This window comes from Euprymna scolopes, chromosome 3, assembly GCF_053919585.1.
Source record: "Euprymna scolopes isolate OS-2025 chromosome 3, ASM5391958v1, whole genome shotgun sequence".
Classification (NCBI taxonomy): Eukaryota; Metazoa; Mollusca; class Cephalopoda; order Sepiida; family Sepiolidae; genus Euprymna; species Euprymna scolopes.
The window spans coordinates 100,119,874-100,140,173 of record NC_136484.1 but is presented as its reverse complement, the minus strand read 5'-3'; the positions used below and the strand labels follow the sequence as shown (position 1 = coordinate 100,140,173).

Here is a 20,300-nt window from a genome sequence, read left to right as displayed (position 1 = left end):
GTGGGTAAGGGATGGAGGTTAGTTTGTATTTCTTTTTCTCCAAGATGGGTAAAATTTAGAGGAAGGGGTGAAAAACAAAAATTGCAGGTAAGAGGGGATGGGGATCTTGGAGGCTTCCTAATCGGGGAGGGATGGAACACACACTCAGCTAGCTGAGAGACTACTTGTTTAATTTAACTTTACAGAACTGCGCGTTCCACACCTAGGCGGTGAACACGTATTCAAATTTGGCTCCTCTTCGTACACACAGACTTGCCACATGTATCCATCTTCTGTCAAATGCCGCGCGATGCAGCCTTCTTCTATCACATCTGATCTTCACCCGTAGTTGGTGTTTAAAGAACGCGATCAGATCTTGATCAGAAAAAGACAACACCCCCCGGCAACCTTGCAGACGCGACGTCCAAATCACCATTCTCGCCACGGCCAGAATCGTAACGTAGACCATTTGTCTTTCCCGGTCCCACGGCGGCCTCACGTTGTCCACAACATTGGATACAGTAATTGGGCGAGGATGCTCAGGATCGATGCGAGCCGTCACCCCACTGACATACGACCAGTACTGGCGGAGTTCGCGGCAATCGAAGAAAGCGTGATCCGTAGTTTCCACAGCCGTTGTCCCACAACGGGGACAATCAGGCGACTCCAGAAACCCAGAACTGCATTGTATGTTGTTGAGTGGAAGTGCATTTCGGGCCAATCGCCAGGTCAGAGAGAACTCCGAATTGTTCAGATGACTCGAACCTGGCGCCCAGCTCCACGCGGAGCGGATCTCACTCTGCTGCCACCCCAAACGCGCGCATAGCGGGTCGTCAGCGGCCCCCTTCACTAGATCCCTGTGGAGTTCCCTACGGGTAGCAGTCACAAGGTCACTGGACCTTGGTAGTCGCTTTAGCGCGGCTCGGCACTCTTTCATGTAGGCAGATTCTCCCCGCGGCCTGCGACGGCTCTCGATGGAAGGGTCGAGAACGAGGTCGGGGAAGGCGGCAGTAACCACGGGGTGCCACGGTTGGTCCTCCTGCATATAGTGGCTCAGGAAGGCCAGCCTCTCAGCATCTCGATGACACTTCAAGTCCGGCATTCCCAAGCCTCCCTCACACGGACGTTGAATACAGACCTGTCTGCTCACCCAGTGTCTTCCTCTGTCCCAAAGGAGCGAGGACAAGAGTTCGACAAGAGCTTTTAGGTGTTGTGCAGGCAGGGGAAGTACGGCCAGTCGGTAAAGGATGAGAGGAAAGACGTAAGTGGCGCACGCCTCAGCTCTACCCTTTAAGGAAAGTTTCCTAGGAAGCCACGAATTGACTGCAGCCTCCACCTTTGACCGTACCTCCAACCAATTCTTGTCAAGCTGGAGACCCGGTCCGAACCACACGCCGAGGATCCGGACCGGGCCATCTGTCCAGCTGAAGGGCGCAGGGAGGTTTGCGTTGCCACTCCATGCGCCCAACCGCAGTCCTACCGACTTGTTGCGGTTTATCTTGGCCCCTGTAATTCTTTCGTACTGTGTGAGTGCCTCCGACACGACCTCAATGTCTCTGAAGCCCGACACGAAGATCGTGACATCATCGGCGAACGCGGATACCTTGGCAGCTGAGCCGCCAGGCAGAGCCATTCCGCGCAGGGCCGAATTTGCCTCCCCATGTCTCAGCTTGCGGAGAAGAGGCTCCAAAGCCAGGACATAAAGCAGGGGCGACAGCGGACAACCCTGACGAACCGACCGAGAGATAACAAAGGGTTTCGAGCGCTTTCCGTTGACTTGCACGACAGCCATGGGCTGTCGATACATTATGGAGATCCACTTGCAAAAGTCCGGTTTAAAACCGGCGGCCTCTAAGACAGATGCCAGGAAACGATGGTCGACCCTATCGAAAGCTTTGGACTGATCTAAGTTTATCAGCGCGGCTTCCGTGTCGTCATCTATTCCCCCCTCTAGGATCATGCCGATCAGGTGCAAGTTGTTCTGAATCGATCTCCCCTTCACAGCGTAGTTCTGTTTCGGTTCAACCAACTCGGTGATAACAACCTGCAGCCGATTCGACAGGACCTTGGCCAAAATCTTCAACTCTGTGTTTAGCAGAGTTATGGGCCTGTAGTCGTCTAACTCTTCCCCTCCATGCCCGTCACCTTTCTTCAGCAATGTGATCACTCCCTTGGTCACCTGCCCTGGGATGGATCCCTGAGCAAACCAATGGTTGAACATATCCGTCAGAAGAGGCAGAAACATGGGCGACAGCCTCAAGTACAGTTCGTATGGCAGACCATCAAGTCCTGGCGATCTGTCACAGCTGACCTGCTTCAGCGCAGTAAAGACCTCCCGCTCCGTCACCCGGCCCTCGCAACTAGCCGCTCTAGCCGCCTCGAGGCGGGGAGAGTCGGCCAAATAGTCGCTAAACTCAAATACCGGAAGATCGGGCTGCTGCGTAAAACGCTCCTCGAAATGTTCTCGAAACCCCTCGCAGATCTCCCGAGTCGATTCCAGGGTGCGTCCATTCGGATGTTTGATTTTTGCAATGTATTTGTCCGAGCCACGCCTAGAAACCTCACGGCGCACGTCTGCATCAGAATTGACTGCTTCGTTGCCTATCTTTCTAAGCCTAGCTCTAACTACTTGGCCTTCGTAACGCTCGCTAGTCTCGCGTAGAAGGTCCTGCTTAGCTAGTTCCTGACTAACCCTATCACCCTCCCCCGTAGCCTGGGCTAGTTTCTGCTCTAGCTTCTTCTTCGTCTTGGCCTTATCTAGTGCGAGGCGCTGGGCATACTTGACGGAGAAGCTTCTGATCTTGGCTTTGAGACCTAACCACCACTTACTCCCGGTAACCGCCCCCACTAGTGCCTTTTTAATCAATTCTCTTAACTGATCTTGGAAGTCTTGTGTCTCCAGAAGGGAGGTGTTTAACTTCCAGTACCCCGCTAACTTAGGCCTATTTCCTAGCTTCAGCCGGGCCATAACTAATTTATGGTCCGTCTGGCCTAGCCAAGTGAACGTGGGACAAGATAAGAAGTCTACTTCGCCTCTCCTAACTAACATCCTGTCCAAATAAGTATTTGGATAGGAAGAAACACTATTGGTCCACGTCCACATCTCCCGCCCTGGATGCTCGACCCGAAACCTGTCGACCAGACCGCATCTAGCCATCAGATCAGCCAGGCTGGACTCGCACCTCTCCGATCCTCTAGCTCCGCCTCCTACCTTATCTATGTCGGGGTCTAAGATGGAATTCCAATCCCCCATTAGCACTACCCGCTTCCGACAATCTACAAACGCGTCAAGCTGACTGAAGAATGAGACCCTCTCACGAGCGGTGCTGGGCGCATGAACCGCAATCACCCGAAACACAGAATCTTTTACGGCAACATCGGCCACAACCAGCCTACCCACTGCATCTCTATGGACAACGTCGACCGTCGCCGACAGGGTACGTTTAACCATCACCGAAACTCCCTTCCCCCGCGGGCTGCCATATGCTGAGAAAACCTCAAAGTCTCGGGCCAGCACCTGACAGTCCACAGAGGAAACGAAATGCGTCTCCTGAATCGCAGCGACATCCACTCCCAGGGACAAGAGGTCGTGCCGGAGGCGAGCCGCCCGGCCCGATAATCTCAAGCCCCTCGCATTCAGACTAGCCAAATTCAAAGCCATGGTACCTACCTTAAGGTGTGTTACACTCAGCTCCGAAGTCAGCCGGGGAAAGGACACCGACGTTGTGTGCAATGCTCAAGGTGGTCAGGTTTTTCATGTCCTGACCTTCTCTCACAATGCCGCCGACATCCAAAGGGTAAGTCAATTTAAGGGCCCTATAGAGTGACGGATGGACCAACACTGGGACCCTTCCCTTGCATTGTTTTGCGAGTTCCTCAAGGGAAGGGTCATTTTTCCTAATCAGTTCAATTCCCGGACCAGCCCCTTCAGCGGCTTCCAGCATTGTCCACACGTTGGTTTTGCAGGCCTCAGGAAGCCTGACGAAAGTTGTTAGCCGTGGGGCGTCCGGGAAATTAGAGGGGACATTAACGTCTTTTCCCCCTATCTGTTGGCAATCCAGCAGAGGTTTTAAATTTTTTCTCTGCCGGTGTGGTACGCCCATTGCCACAGACAGGGGGTCTACAGAACAAAGTTCCTCTCTCGTTTCGAGGGCGAGAGTCCCTGTTGGAGTGAGTCCGTAAGTGGGAGAATCTGAAGGGTCTCTCCCCCTCCCGGGTTCATTCTTTTCTTTCTGGGATGGCGGCTCAATTTGCATTGGTGTGGGGACGAGTGTCTGTGTGGTGTCTGGTGTTGGTGTTGGTGCGGTGTCTGGTGTTGGTGTGATGTCTGGTGTTGGTGTTGGTGCGGTGTCTGGTGTTGGTGTTGGTGCAGTGTCTGGTGTTGGTGTTGGTGCAGTGTCTGGTGTTGGTGCAGTGTCTGGTGTTGGTGCGGTGTCTGATGTTGGTGTTGGTGCGGTGTCTGATGTTGGTGTTGGTGTTAGTGCGGTGTCTAGTGTTGGTGCAGTATGTGGTATGGGGGTAGAAGTGGGTTGTGTTGTTGTTAAAGGTGGTGTATGCTCACAGGGAGTGGGGGCTGCCTTTTCTTCCCCTTTCCTTTTCTTTTTTATTCTTTTGAATGAACCGGGGAGTGGTGAGGTTGAGTTCCTCTCCCTCTCACTAGCAGATTCATCCTCAGAGGAGCAGTGTTTTCTTCGCTTGATCCCCGTCTCAATTGGTGTGGGGACCGTTGGTTGTTGCTGCTCCTCTAATTGTTGTTTCTGCGGTTGATGCTGTTGCTTTTCTGGTTGCTGCAGCCGTTTTTGTTGCTGCTGTTCTGGCTGTTGCTGCTGCTGCTGTTTTTGTTGTTGCTGCTGTTTTCGTGGCATTGGTTGTGGAATTGGCCGCGGCAGCTGATGTTGCTGCGGCTGGTTCAACGGCTGGTTTGGCTGCTGCTGCTGTGTCTGCTGCCATGGCTGTTGCTGCGGCTGTTGTGGAGGCTGCTGTTGTTGTTGCTGCCTCGGTTGTTGGGTTGGTTGTGGGACGGTGGCAGATGGGATTGTGGGCTTCCGTTTCCGCCTCATTACCGTGATCCATTCCTCCCCTTTGGCCTCCTGCACAGTTTTGGGTTTCCTCGGTGCTGGGGTTGGTGCTCTGGTTGCAGGAGTTGTGACAGCCTGTTTGGACACTGGTGCTGTCTCAGAGGTTGGGACCGCCTTTAGTGTCACTTGAGTAGGAGTTGACCTTTGAGGGCAGCTCTTGGCCATGTGGCCCTGTTTTTGGCAGAACCAGCAGTGCGGACGACGCCCCTCCACTACTACTGTCATAGTTGCCTCCTTAAATGTCAGCTGTGCTGGTATCGCCTGGAAGCCTTCTTTCTTTAGCCTCATGGCCACAGTGTAGCTGCCAAAGTGCATGCCGGTTTTCGACCGCATCTTGCCCAAAAGGCCAAGAAAAAGCTTAAAAAGCTAAAACAACATCTATTAACAAGATACCTTTGATCTCAACCAAAATGGCCAAGCACAAAAGTGTTACGGACCGACCGATCGACGGAGTGACTTATAGACTCGCTTGCACGCTATAAAAACGGGCATTTTATATAAAATCAGTAATATATACAACGTAAAAACAATCATGTTCAGCGTTTGCGTTAAACGATTCTTCTACGACAAACTTAATTGAGAGATCAATCGCGGCTTTTTAATCATACAACTTTGGAGTAGCAATTATTTCTGAAATATATAAGAGCTGTAGCACAGCAGGTACCTAAGCTCAGCACTAAATAACAGTTAGTATGAAATACAACAAAATCAAAATGACAAAAATTCGACATGAATCACAACAGGTTAAAATCTGTTACTTAACACAGGCACCTAACACCTAAAAACAGACCAATTCAGTGCCTCCATATTGAAGGCATTGCATACTATTCACAGCTTTATGACATCAAATTTATCGGCAGCCCTCATAACATTCAGCACTTCACCACAATTTGCCAAGAATCTAGGTAATTTATCAAGGAGTAACAGACAATAAAATATAACTAAACTTAGAATAATGTCGTATTTATACGGCTTAACACAGACGAGAGACAATCGCCTGGGCCTAAAGGAACGTATAAATTTCCAAGCACTATGTCCACAACAAATGCTTTAAGTTTTGTGATAGATGCGCTTAGTTTTCCTTCGGTTTTAGCAATAGAAAAGTCGCTAGAAGCAAACACACACACACATGATCATGTAGGCAAACGAGTACGATAAACAAAACGTGCAATTGGTGTCATCAAATGTATATAGTTACAAACATGTTTTTATCTAACAATGTAAGGCAAGAATATAAACGAAACTAAGCAAATCAAGACACTCGATGTGAATAAAAAAATATACGTAGATAACATAACTTTTATATCAGAGAATTATTTTTATATCTAGTTCGCCAGACTATTTCATATAAAAATATGTTATCACATTAAAAATCAATAAACGAGATTAAACATGTTCCGCACACAACACCGATATTCACAAGCACATTTCTATTATTTTAATAATGTAGATAACACTAAGAATCAACCTATGAAATCGGAATTTTAGTATTTAACAAAAAACTACCGTACAAAGATAATAAACATATCATTTTAAGAAAATTAGCCCATAATTACTGTAACGAACTATGATCAGTCGAAGTAAGGCTTCATTCTAATAATTTACATCGAATTTTAGTAAATGTGTATGTCGCTAATAACTGAAAAAAATTTTTTACATGCATTGAGATTTCCTTTATTCTGTTTCAGATGTTATCCAGTTTACCAGGCATTTAAATTTGACAACTTGTTTAACCGTTATATCACGATATTGTAGCTTAGACGTTAGAGCTTGTGTGCTCTTGGATATTTTCTGCTAACGTTTTGAGATGTTTAAATCAATTCGTTTATTTTCACTTGCGCCCAACATAGTATCGGAAGATTTGCTGAAAAACCATATATAAGTACACTGACACAAATGTAATTTACCTTTGGTTGAATTAGCAAAATATAAACTCATCTGTTTAAGAACCTATGAGGAAGGAACTCACATAAAATACACCCACACAAATGACTTTTATATAATAATAATAGTAATAGTAATAATATAATATCATAATATATATATATATATATATATATATATATATATATATATATATATATATATGAGCTTTGCTGTCACATTTTATCAGTAAGTGCTATATGGTTTTAGAATGTAAAAAAGAAAATAATGGCTTAAATTCTTTGACTTTACTATTTAGTCGTGGTCAATATCTTAATTCATCATGATCATCCATAGTGCATCTGATAGGACTCCTTCATCTTTTTTTTTAACTTTCACTTCCATAATGTCCCCGGGAAGTGAACTGTTTTTTTCCATTCTGAACTTTACTATCGTACTTACGATACTGTACAATTTTTACCGAAACAATGACTGTTCCATCGATTTACCATTGCTTTCTCAGAAGCATTTCGATAAGATATTGCAGATTTTGTGTTATTTTCTTTTCTGTGATGCCTGATATATCTATCGTGTTACTTAATTCCACGTATTACTTTGATGCAACTTCTTACTGTTTTTGTGCGAGTAACATACGTATCTACCCAAAAAAACGCTTTGGCGTCAACGTTAATATTTATGTATTTTTCTGCTGTGATTATATTTCTTCTTCGAAGTTTAATTAGATGAAGCAGATAGTAATTAATGTTAAAATTACATATTATGAACCCATTTGTAGTTCAGACTTAGAAAAATATTTATACAATTACTTATTTCGATTGTTGATCTCAATTGCGATTTAATGTCTCACGTCTTCATTAGTACTTTCTAAAAATATTAACGACAAAAGTCCTACTGAATTTATTTGATTTATTTATGACTTACAGTTCTAAAAATTTGTAAATAACAGTGACTGAAGACTATTTAAAAAATGTATAATGTAAATGCATTCCTTATTTAGAAAAAACACTTTTTTATACAAATCAATTTAAATATAGATAAGCATTAAAATTATTCCAAAGTTCATTAAATACCGATTATATTATAATCTAATTATCGATGTTTTGTTATGGTCATTGCAGGAAATATATTTTTATGCATAGATCATTAAAATAATTTAGCGCTTTTTCCTTCAAAGTTATTGTCATATGCAAACGAGTTTTCTAAATATGAAAAACATAGAAATGTCGAACAATAAATTCGTATAAAATAAGTTAATTAAAAACAATGGACATTTTTCAAGTCAAAAATAAAATTATGAACAGTATGCCTATCTCTTAGAAAATTTCAAGCTGACGAGGACAGTAAGACTAAGCGCACATGAAATCATTATAATACAACCCTTATCAGTGCCTGCACGTTAGGACACTTGAATATTATATAAATGTATGTTTTTTTTTCTTCTAGCATTTTATACAACTATATTTGTTTTGCGTGACACTGTACTATAAAAATTATTACCTGTTATCCGGGTTTGGCAAACTAGTATATAGTTTTATAAAATCATTATTTATAAATTGAACTATGTAAATACATTTTTACTCTTTTCATACATTAACTTCAATATTATGTCATAAACCTTAATAAAGTCTGTGAATATCATATTTACATGTATTAATTACAACATACATAAATCTAGATTTCGTCTCATTCCTACCCAGGCTATTTTGTTGCGGTCATCGTGCACTCACTCTTATTTTGATTGAAAGAAAAATTTTTGTTCATTTATTTATTGGGGTTTAAACGTAATGTCTGCCAAAATATCTTTAGTCATTTCTTGTCACCTAATTCTTTTTAGGGTCGATTCCGGTCTTTTGGTGTGGGGGGTCCCAATATCCTTAGTAAACCAGCTATCCAACCTGCACATCATGCCCGCCCGGCCAAGGCCGGGTATTCATGCTCGATTATCATAAAACACACACAAAAAGGAACAGTTGGCATAAGTGTATACGAACGCAGAAGTAAATTGTATTTGAACTTGCTTTCTATTATAAATATATTATTTTTTTTAGATTTTATTTTTTAAAAAATGATTGCGGGTTGTATATAATAATTTTGCTTAAACTATTTATACATTTGTATTCGTTAGATTTTCTTAGCAATTTCTCGGTAAATGACAAATTAACTGGTTGCTTGATTATGCTTTCAAAGATAAAAACGTTTTGATTATAATATATATTTTTGCAATTTGTAGGATATTTTCAGAAAAATCCAATTTCAGGAAAACCCAATTTTATACATAAATTCATATAATTGTAAATTAGATTAACAAACTTATGAAAATCTGATCACCATTTGATTTTTATGCTTTAATTTACAGCACAAAAACACATGCTTTTTACAACTAGCTACACCACGAGAACGTATTTTTAGTCGACATAATGAAACACACAATATTCATTTCGATTTTCCATTATTTGTGATCGCTAAAAAATGAGTCACAGTGTTCAACAAAAAAGTTGAGACTTAAGCCAATGAGAATTTCTCAAACGAAAAGAGATTACATACAGGCAAAACATACTTTTATTTTACTTATTTACCACTGATTCATAATTAGCTCAGCTTAAGAGGAATTCTTAAACGCGTAAACTTGGAAATAACAAAAAACAAATACATTCAGTATGTACTAATATTTATTCCGAACATATTGTTTACTCTATCCATAAGGAATTTTCAATAAAAGATTACATGCAGCCAGCATTGAACAGTTCAGGAATTTTAAAATGTTATTCATGAGATTCTTTTTCTTTTCTGTTTTTGGGAAAGGAGGTCCAGAGTGCATATAATTTTCTTTTAACAGAAAATTCGAGTGTTGATAGTTTTATTGTTCATCATCTCAAAAGGAACGTAATAGAAGACTAAAATATGAAACACATTCCCTGCCTAAAGAATTGAATTAACGATTATATTTAATACGGTATGATTTCAGTTAATAAATGCATGTTAACACAAAATTCTACCTCGTGAATATCTCATTTTCTGAAATGAATTAACCCAGTTTAGATAGAGATCTGACATATTAAAATTTTCCAGAAACAACTATTTGAGCACTTTCCAATAATTCATTAAAAACATTTAACAGGTCTTTTATGGTGTGTTGCCTATAATCAGTTCCTTTTACTTAAAACATTTTATAAGAAAGTATTCCTTAATTTTTGTTAACCTTTTTGGCATTTGCCTTTAGATTCTTATTTCATCTATAAAGCAAAAGAGTTCAAATTTCACTTATTTATAGGACAAAAATAAGAAGTACATTATATTCGCTTCTGCTCAAAAGAACCGGTATATATCACGCATCAAATAGAATAAAATAACACGCATAAATAATAATACATTTTTTTACATTTTTATGCAACACAAAATAAAGTGTTAAAAGAATTTAATTGGGGGTGTAAACATACGTACACACATAACATGTTTAAGCAATTGAAATGGTTACGATTTTCCGAAGCAATGCCAGAAAACGAGTTCTGCTAGTTATTAATAATTTGAGTAATATCTTCCTTTTTTGCCTAAGAAAACTGTATCTAAATTAAGTGATAATAAATGGTTGTATCTTGAGAAATAGCGTTTCAAATGTCTAATGCATTTGGTAGATGTATTACGGTGTGCTTCACAAGATTTCCAGGAACGGGTTAGCTTGAATTTCCTTTTATCTATCGAACTCTTGCTACGTGATAAGTTCATTAAAGTTGTTTTGAATGGGCAGAAGTTCAAATATCTTACTATTAACGTTGGTGTACTTCAATCATTTATCCTGACTAAAACTTCCTCTTAATTTTCATCAATGATTTCGCAAATTATATTCTACGATAATTTATTGATATTTTAGAGACGATATTACCATGAATGGACACAATACAAAGGCTGACAAAGAATAGATCTTGCTTATTCACTTTTCTACGACCAGAAATGTGTAACCAACCGAGGGGAAAATTGCTAGCAAAATACAAACTTCTATCTTTTCAGCACTAACGTTGATATCATTTATCTGTAGGTAAAATGTATGACTCTCGTCTTGTTGTATGCTACTTAAAAAAAACCCTCAGACTGGCTTTTACTATTTGATCTGAAGTGAAATATCTACGTCAGAACCATTGTCAAGAATCAGGGGATCGTTTGTAAGGTTGTTCTACCGATCCATAAAGGACGTAAATCGCGACAAAATACTCTACTTTTACAATAGACGAATACACCATTATTTAAGAGGGCCATTTCCTGCCTTATCAATGTAAAAAAAAAACGTATAAATACGTGAGGATCATTTGACCTCCCTACCGTCTCCTTTTCGCAGCATGCACTTTGAAAGTCTGCATTTGCTCTATGGTTACAATTATGGACGGGCTCGACGTAGCTTTTCTCAATTATTTACCAATTGTAAATTTACCATAAAATACTCGCCTAGTTACAACAACTATCCACAACTCTCCACATTCAATATCTGTGCTGTAAACTAAATAACCAATCCATTTGCATGGTTTCATTTCTGAAAAGCGTCTGTCTCTGTAAATATATCTGATTCCCGGCTGCTAATAACGTGACCATTATCAGGTCTGATATGAATAAGTTCATGCTGGGCATCCTCTTTAATAATTCTAGTTCATTTTCCTTCCCGTCTTTAATAACTTTATGTCATCTATTATTATCATCATTTTGTCTAACTATTTACTTAGAGCTTTCACTTATTCTAAAATAACCGCTGAATCTTGATAAGCGGTGATTTCCCAATTAAAACTTAAAAAAAAGTAAAACCTGCCACGAAACAGCACGAAATCTCCCACCTAATGCACCATGAGTCATAAAGAGGGCGGATAGGACACAAATGAGCGATTTTAGTTCTCAGACGAAATGGGCGGGAAATTACTTCAAAGCAATGGCAGTTATTGTTGCATTTTATGTGCTTGTCAATTTAGTCATCCATTTATATTTAACTCTGTCTTTGTTACTTGATATTTGAGCCAGGTTTTATGACCAGGCGCACCATTAACCCACATAATATACGTGCACCGGAATTGAAAGGCTAAAACCTTTGGCTGAGTTAACTGATGAGAGATGGATGAACGAACTAGCTACAGACAAGTGATTTGAACCTCTCTACATACTCGAATTTTTGACATATTTAAGAAAACTGTAAATTTATTATCATCAGTACAAAGCAATTTTACGTCATGTATAGATGAGTCGATAGTGTAATTTTAGACTGAGTTGTGTGAGAGTTTTAGGGAATATCAAATATCCTGCTAGTTCATATTGGAAACATATTTGACATACGTTTTATGTATAATGTATTTGCTTTTTTGACGCGTGTGTGTGAACTATAGTTGTTACGTAGTTAATGTATACAGGCGGTTCCGGTTAACACGATCTTCCATCAACTTGCACCTAGTTATATATCTATGCACTGGCATAATATTTAAGAAATACCTTCAATTTAGTAATTCCTTATAGTAAAACATGATAGATGCAGCAGGTGTGAGTTGTTGATATTTATGCGTGTTCAACTTAATACGGATCTTTCATATGTTAAAGTATCATTTCTGTGAGTACATTAGAGGAAGGTAGTCCATTTAAATTGTAACATTTTAATTTATCAATTAAATATAAGATTCAGCTAATACTCGCATAACTTTTCAAACTGCATTATCCTAATTTAATTACGTTTATATACTTAAAAGGCGATATATGTGAACATATTTTAATTTTCTTCAATTTTAAGAATCCTGATACAATACACTTTAATGGCATAGTAACTCACATTTTCATATTTGAAATTCAATTCACCACCTAAGTATTTTAACACTCAAACACTACATGAGTTCCTGATTATATATATTCTAGTAAGAGTACCGGGATAAGCAAATTTTCTCAAAGCAATAACGCTCAAACATTAACTTCGTAATCGTTCAGTAAGTTTTAAAATATCTAAATAAGTTTAAATATATTTTAATTCGCAATAATATTTCCAATAAGAAATTCAAAATATATGACCTAATTTTATCCCTTATATTATTATTTTTACATTTGCCTCAACAAGCATTAGGATATTTAATGGGAGACACTAACGACAAAAAATTGACTGTTTTTTTAATGCATCTAAAACTAAGCATCTATCTTTACATCATCAATGTTGTGATCTTCATTTGGCATCAATTGAAATAAATGGCCGCCTTCTTAGGGAGGCTAGATGTTTTAACAAGCTTCTGGGCTTGGTCTGTATTCCTGATTTAAACTGGAATAAGTACATGAAATCCGTTGGCAAGGTCGCTGGAAAAATGATGTGATTATTCTATCGATTCAGTAGATATCTACCTGCTAATTCAATTCTCTACATATATACGTACGTTCAAGGATTGAGTATCGCTGTCACATCTGGGCAGGAGCTGCTATGAAGACGTTATCCTGCCTTGACAAAGCTCAGAATAGACTTTGTAGTTTACTGGGTGATGCCCTTTTCTCTTTCCTGCAACCACTTTCACCCAGGAGAGACTTTGTGAGCCTGTCTGTTTCATCATTATTTTCATAGCAAATACTCCTCTGAGCTCGAATCTCTGTCCCCCTCTTACAATATTCACAAGAAACACTTGTTTGCTAGTAAACACTATCAATAATTTTCCCAAATTATATGTGTGCTTAAACCTAAATGTAGATTCCAGGAACAAAGCAGAGTGCATATGTTTATCTGTTTTCCAGCTGACTACAATATGACCGTCTCCAAGTCCAATGTAAACACGTGCTTGATGAGTCGTTTCCATTTAGTAATCCAATTTTCCAAATGTTCCTTTCTAACAATTACTATGATATTTCGTTTTTACCCATGTACACTCTTTAACTATTATCCTCGAGTTGCCGCTGGGCATTGATAAGTGGTGATTGCTTTGTAAAAAAAGGGTGATTAACGCAAAGAGTACGAATGGATGTTGATCTTGATCTTAACAAACGGAAGCTATTTGTAACAGGAAGACAGTTAGAAGGAGGAGAGTTCACCACCCCACCCCAGTTTCTAAAACAAAGTTTCTGTATTACAATGTTGTAGTAAAATAGTAATTTAAGAAAGTACATTTCACCAACGATGCAGACAATCAATAGAAAGGGAAACGAGAAAATCGATGAGATAATTCTAGGAATACATGCAATATCAGGATTTGTTTAAAACGCTTAGAATAGCAACATAATATCTTTGAGACAGTGCATGTAGAAAAAAAAGTTGATTATCACTCAAATTATAGATACGTTACTGCTTATGAACAGAGGAATGGGGCATGGTTTAACAAGCTAAATATGACAGCAATATGTTCTGCATCATCTGATAGTAGTCTTGAAAAAATAGAAAGCAGTTACAGATGTGAGAATGCATTTCGTGCTATAGTGAGAATTGGATTTGCGTGAAGCAGATAACCCGATGGGTCAAATGTATAAATTGCATACATAATTTGTGAAAAAAACAGCCGTAGAATTTCGAGAAGTGATTTCTCCTTAAGAAATTACTAACTATAATTATATGTAGAAAGAAAGTGAAACCGCTAGAATTGAAATGCACGATCTGTGTATTTTAATTCCTAAACGAACAAGATTGCACATTTTATCAGTTGCATATGTAACAGAGCAGGATTGCATGTATGGCAGGTGTATGCAAATGCAAGGCTTTGTGCGAAGCGACGTACACGTAGCGAAAAAGAAACTATAAAATAGTGTGTGCACAGACCGATGATCTCGTTAGAGAAGGTGATAACGTTAGACACGTGGGTGGCTTTACTAACGTATTAAGAAGTTGTAGGAAAATTAGAAATAAAGGAAGTTCCTTAAAACCTGAAGCAGCGAGCTGGAGTTTTTTCTTGTGTTATTTTGCAATGTACGTTACACATACTACGTATCCATGCTGTAGACAATAATCAATACCACACGGGAAAGGTTTTTTCATTATTGTATATCTATTACTTCTAGATATCACTAAAAAACTTACCACTAAAATACACTACCTAAACACCTAGATATTTTGCAGCAGCTGCCTTTTTCTAGTTGATTCCGCAGATGCCACCGCAACTGCCAGAATATGTTCGACAGTAGAAGGCAGATAGTTTCATTTTGGCCACTGTCGCCAGTACTCACAGTTACATAAAGCATACCTATGCTTATATTATCACCCGTCGCTATCTCTGAATGTTTATTTTTGTTAATGTTTATCCATAGTCAATAATTCGTGTGACTTTCATAGGATAATGAAGTCGATAATGCATACTTATTTGTTTTCATAAGTGGAATAAAGTTCTTTAAGCGAATGCGTTCCTGCTGTTGGTCATACTTCCTCCGGGATACGCCAGTGCAATATCATTGCTAATATTTCATAAATGTATTTATTTATTTCATATTTAATAGAATGACTGCAGGAATTCCTCTCTGGAACAAATCTTGGTTTGCACCAACAAATACTACAAACAAATTCAATATCTTTAGTTTAACTTTCACTATCTTATGTAACTTTCGACCATTGTTTTAGACACATTTAATCGTTTATAATGACATGGTGCATTGTATCCGATGAGGAACACTATCACAGTCACAACATCTTTATAGCGAGAAGGCCCAAATTTCCTCTCGATATATTTAATCTAAAAATCGTTACCAGTGCCACCCGGACAAATACTACGTGTTCGAGAGATACTGTGACTGGCTCATAGATACATAGACATAAAATTTTACACTTTCCAGTTTATAAATAATAAAGACAATCTGGCCAAAGTCGGTCCATTCTGATTTCCCTAGCTCTAAATATTCTCATATTCCAGAATTCCGTTTTTCGCTTTATCATCGAACGCTCACTAACGTAAAATATGGCGTCATTAAGAGACACAATATTTTGCCCAGTGTCAAGTTTATATATCCCTTGCGATCGAATACTTTACCAGTAAACACAGTACGTGTATATTGGTGATGTTTCAAACCGACGCAATTATATATATATATATATATATATATATATATATATATATATAAGTGTTTAGTTTCCTAATTTTGTGTCTTATATTAAGATTTCTACTTAAACCAGCAAATAACAAATACATTTTTAAAATTCGGAATATTCTTTGTCTAATACTTTTATTTCCTATGCAATTTGACGACATTTATAGGTAATCTGGAATTCGATAATGAATATTGCTTGCAATATTTTAGCTGACAAATAATTTTTATGTAATTACTCCATGCTTTTCGACGGCTTTCCAAAAACGCATGTGCCCACGTCGTTTGGCTTATGGCAAGAGTATTTGTCAGTGAAACTTTTACATTCGTTTACAAATTATTCCAAAACCTATGTTTTCAATTCGACGGGAATTTGAAAGGCGGTTAGAAATAACACATTGCCCTCTGAACTAAATTTAAGAGGAAAACTTCCAAATATTTGCGTTTCTTTCTATCATGCCGAAAAATACAAATGTTTATTGAAGAAAATTAAACAAACTTATTTTTTGCCAATAATTTTATTTACTAATCATAAAATTTAAAGACTACGCGAATCATTGTTCCGGGCCACCGGACATATTTTTTTTTGTTTCTTTCCTTCGTGACACAATGCTCTCTTCAGAATAAATTCACTGGGTTATAATTATTAGTTCATTCATTTATTTGCATTATACATTACATGTGAACAATAACTGCTATCAAGTAGATCACTTTACTCTGTGTTATTTGATACGAAAGATAACTCACATAATGATACGTTAGATAAAAGCACATAATTATCACAGCACATAATCAAATCCCCAAGTAAAGGATGAGTTTATAGATCCTAACGTTGTTACTTCGGCACAGTACATCCATGTGCGCCAGTGGTCCCTATTTTACTGGGCAGGCAGTGGCTCCCACAAACAACCGTAGTTAATTCTTATTTATTTTACAGGTGGGGCGGAGGAATAATTTTCCGGGCAACGCCGGCACGCGTGGGTTGCTAATAAAAAAAAATATTATCGGATTTATATATGATTCTTTAAAACATCTTTCTTATAAAATTGAGAGACTGAATAATGCGCTACGACGAATGTAAATTCTAGTCGCAATAAAATTCACATAATTTTATTTGCGTCATACAAAATCTGAATGATTTTTTTAACTATACAGAAAGAATCGCTATTCAAAAATCGACGTCGTTGGAACGTTGATGTGGATTAAGTGCACTAATCCGCTGTGGCATGCGATGAACTGACGCTGATAAATTTGACAGGTTGTAGATGTTTAATCCCCTTTTATTTTACGTTAGCGATTTACTAACCTTGTTTAGGCTTTTATTTTTACGTTTTGAGATTCTGTCCTTCGTCAATAATAATAATTTACCAGTTTAATTTGAATCGTCAATAACTCCATCATCCCTAAATAGGAATTAATCTCCTAAGCCGATTGTTCGAGAGCCGTTACCCGGTTTCTAATAAGGAAATCACAGCACACCCCGGCCACAAGTTTTTGGCATCTTTTTTACTATTACTTAAAATAATGAAGATGGCTAACTGGCAACAAGTTTTCATTTTCTGTTTAATTCAACAACCAACGCTCAGTAATCTCTAAAACGAGACTACTTATTAAAATATAAATAACGACTTGTGAATTCATTCTTTTGCGGACTGTTATCCTTATCTTATCGTTGTGGTTTTTTGATCATGTTTTGGCCCAACAAATCCTCTGACTTTCTTCAGGTGATTAACCTATACGAGGTGAGTCTTGTAACTTACCCCTCGTAATTACTGGCTTCCTTAATTGTTGTTTCGCCACGTTTAGATTAACGAGCTCTCTAGCCTACTTAGGTATGATTAAAATCGTTTTCTATAGATAATCCTAACCTGGAGTCGTTGAGACTCAGCGTTTCTATCAACTGCTCCAGGGGTGACGGAAGGGGCGATCAAGTTTGAATTTTACTGTAGTGTGAATATATTTTTGCGTTCTTATCTGCTATTTTATTTCAAGGTTCTTGCAAAATAATATACTTTATATATATATATATATATATATATATATATATATATATATATATATATATATATATATATATTCTGACTACCCGTGACCCGTTGGGTCAGTATGTTATATTAGCTATGGAATTAATGTATGAGCGTGACACTTGTGATGTAAAGAAAATATTTTTTGTGACATAGGAGAAACACTTCTATGAAAGTATATTAAAATGAAAAAGAATATAAATAGGTTTCTATGAGTTGTTCTGTTTATAATTGTTTATTTTAAAAGAAATTACAGTCAGTGAATTATAACTGATTTGCCATACTTATAGGTAAATGTGCACTGAAAAGATACCATAATACTTTAAGTTTAATTCACATTTTTATATATTGTTTAATTTAAACACGAAAAAAAAATAACAATTGGGACGCTTAAAACGTACACAGTAAAACAATACTTTGTAAAATTCTCTAATAGTTATCAACGCGTTAAAGTAGATTTATTTGTAAGAAAATTGCGTTAAAATAACTAAAACGAATACGGAAATGAACAGTGTAAAAAATGCAGAAAGTATAAGCAATTGTTTATTTGGATATTTTAAACGCGAAAAAAACAAACAAAAAAAAAACAATCGGGACGCCGGAAACGTACGCAGTAAACAACACGCTATCACCGGGTCAAAGTTGATTTATTTGTATGAAAATTGTGCCAGTATAGTTGTAATACTGAATAGTTGCAAAACATCCTCACCCTTCCCATGTTAAATTATAATTTCCAAATAATAACGGTAATATTTCAGTGCACAGGTCAAATTCTGCAAAAGTAGCGATTTGTATTGGTTTGTTTACGCTATTATTGGTTTATGTTCATGTACGCAGGCACAACCGGAAGTCGTAAAACAGATGTTGGGTTACAACACGCGTTAAAGGTAATCTGAGTTTTATAATTATATATATGTATATATATGTGTGTGTGTGTGTGTGTGTGTGTGTGTGTGTGTGTGTAAGTGTAATCATTGGAGAAGTTGCTTCATAATTATTACATTCATCTTTGTGGCAAACCGTTATTCTCATCTTCATAATTGTTATAGTTATTACTGAGACTAAGTTTCAAGATTCAACAGTACTGTCCCGTTGCCGTTACACACCTGCACAGTGCCAGAAGATGAGTTGCCGAAACGTGGTGAAACGACTATGAATATTAGGATAACAGTCCGCAAAAAGAGGTAATGCGCAAATTATGAAGCCTCCTCTCCAAGAATTATGTTTTAAAAATAGGGGGGAAAAAGATAGCGACTTTTTTTATCATTTTCGTTTCCTGGGGGAAAATCTTTTCTATATTCTATTTGCGCCTTTACTATTTCTCCGTATGTTGTTAGGAATAGCTCAATAAATTTTGTTTTTGCTTTTCATAATTCTTCTACCGAAAAGTCGATTCATAGTTCCCCTCAGAATAAGTACCTTTGCCACATCTGGAGAGAAGCTTTTTAGATCACCCTTTCTTACATTGTCAACGTCCAACACTGGCTTTAAAATCTAACAGGCGAGGTATTCTCTTCCTTGATGCCTCTTTCCTGAAGAAGAAACTGTGTGAGTCTGTCTACCTTTGTTCTGCCGTTATCTCCTAGTATTTTTCTTGGGTGATTTTCAGTATATTATCCTCTTATAAAATATTTACAAGAGACACCGTCAAGCTAAAACCACTTTCATCAAATTCATCCCCTGACTAGTTGTGTTAAAATTAAGCACACATTCTAGAAGCACCTTTTTCTTCTAGACCTACCGGTTGTGGAACTCTGTACTGCGACGCTGCTTTCCAGCTGACTATATAAATATCGCTTTCAAGTCCGATGTAAACACGTTCTTGAGATAGCTTCTTTAATTATAAAATTCTATAAAATTTCTGCAACTACGATTATTACGTTATTCTTTCGCCGCTGACCTGACAGGCACTAACCTCATCCTAACTTAACTTTTGCCATTGATAATTCATGACTATTGTTTTATAATATAATTCACATCTCTAAATACAAAAATCTTATATTTATATACCCGAATATCAATAGACATATTCCTTTTTTCGGTTTGAAATATAATTTTTATATGCGTTCAGGTTTGATATAGTTGATGTGTTATTTCATCAACAAGTGTATCCGTGGTCCATTTCCTCGATAGAACCAAACATTGGTCTTTTAAAAATCCTATGTATACTGTGGTAACCAACGTTTATGTTTTTCTACCTTGATTGATAACATTCATATTTAGAAAAGTAATAAAAATCCAACACTATTTTAAAAAATTTCCTAGGTTCTCTGGAGTATTAAATTCTCTATATTACTTAAACAATTATATATGCATGCGTTTCAGTAAGGAAACTAAGATAAAA

The 20,300-nt window shown here is 37.9% G+C and overlaps 1 long non-coding RNA gene across 1 annotated transcript in view; it reads right to left on the bottom strand.

Moving 5' to 3' along the window:
* LOC145263420 (uncharacterized) overlaps positions 1-20,300 on the bottom strand; it is an 800,154-nt gene that overhangs the window by 284,411 nt on the left and 495,443 nt on the right. The window lies entirely within an intron of this gene.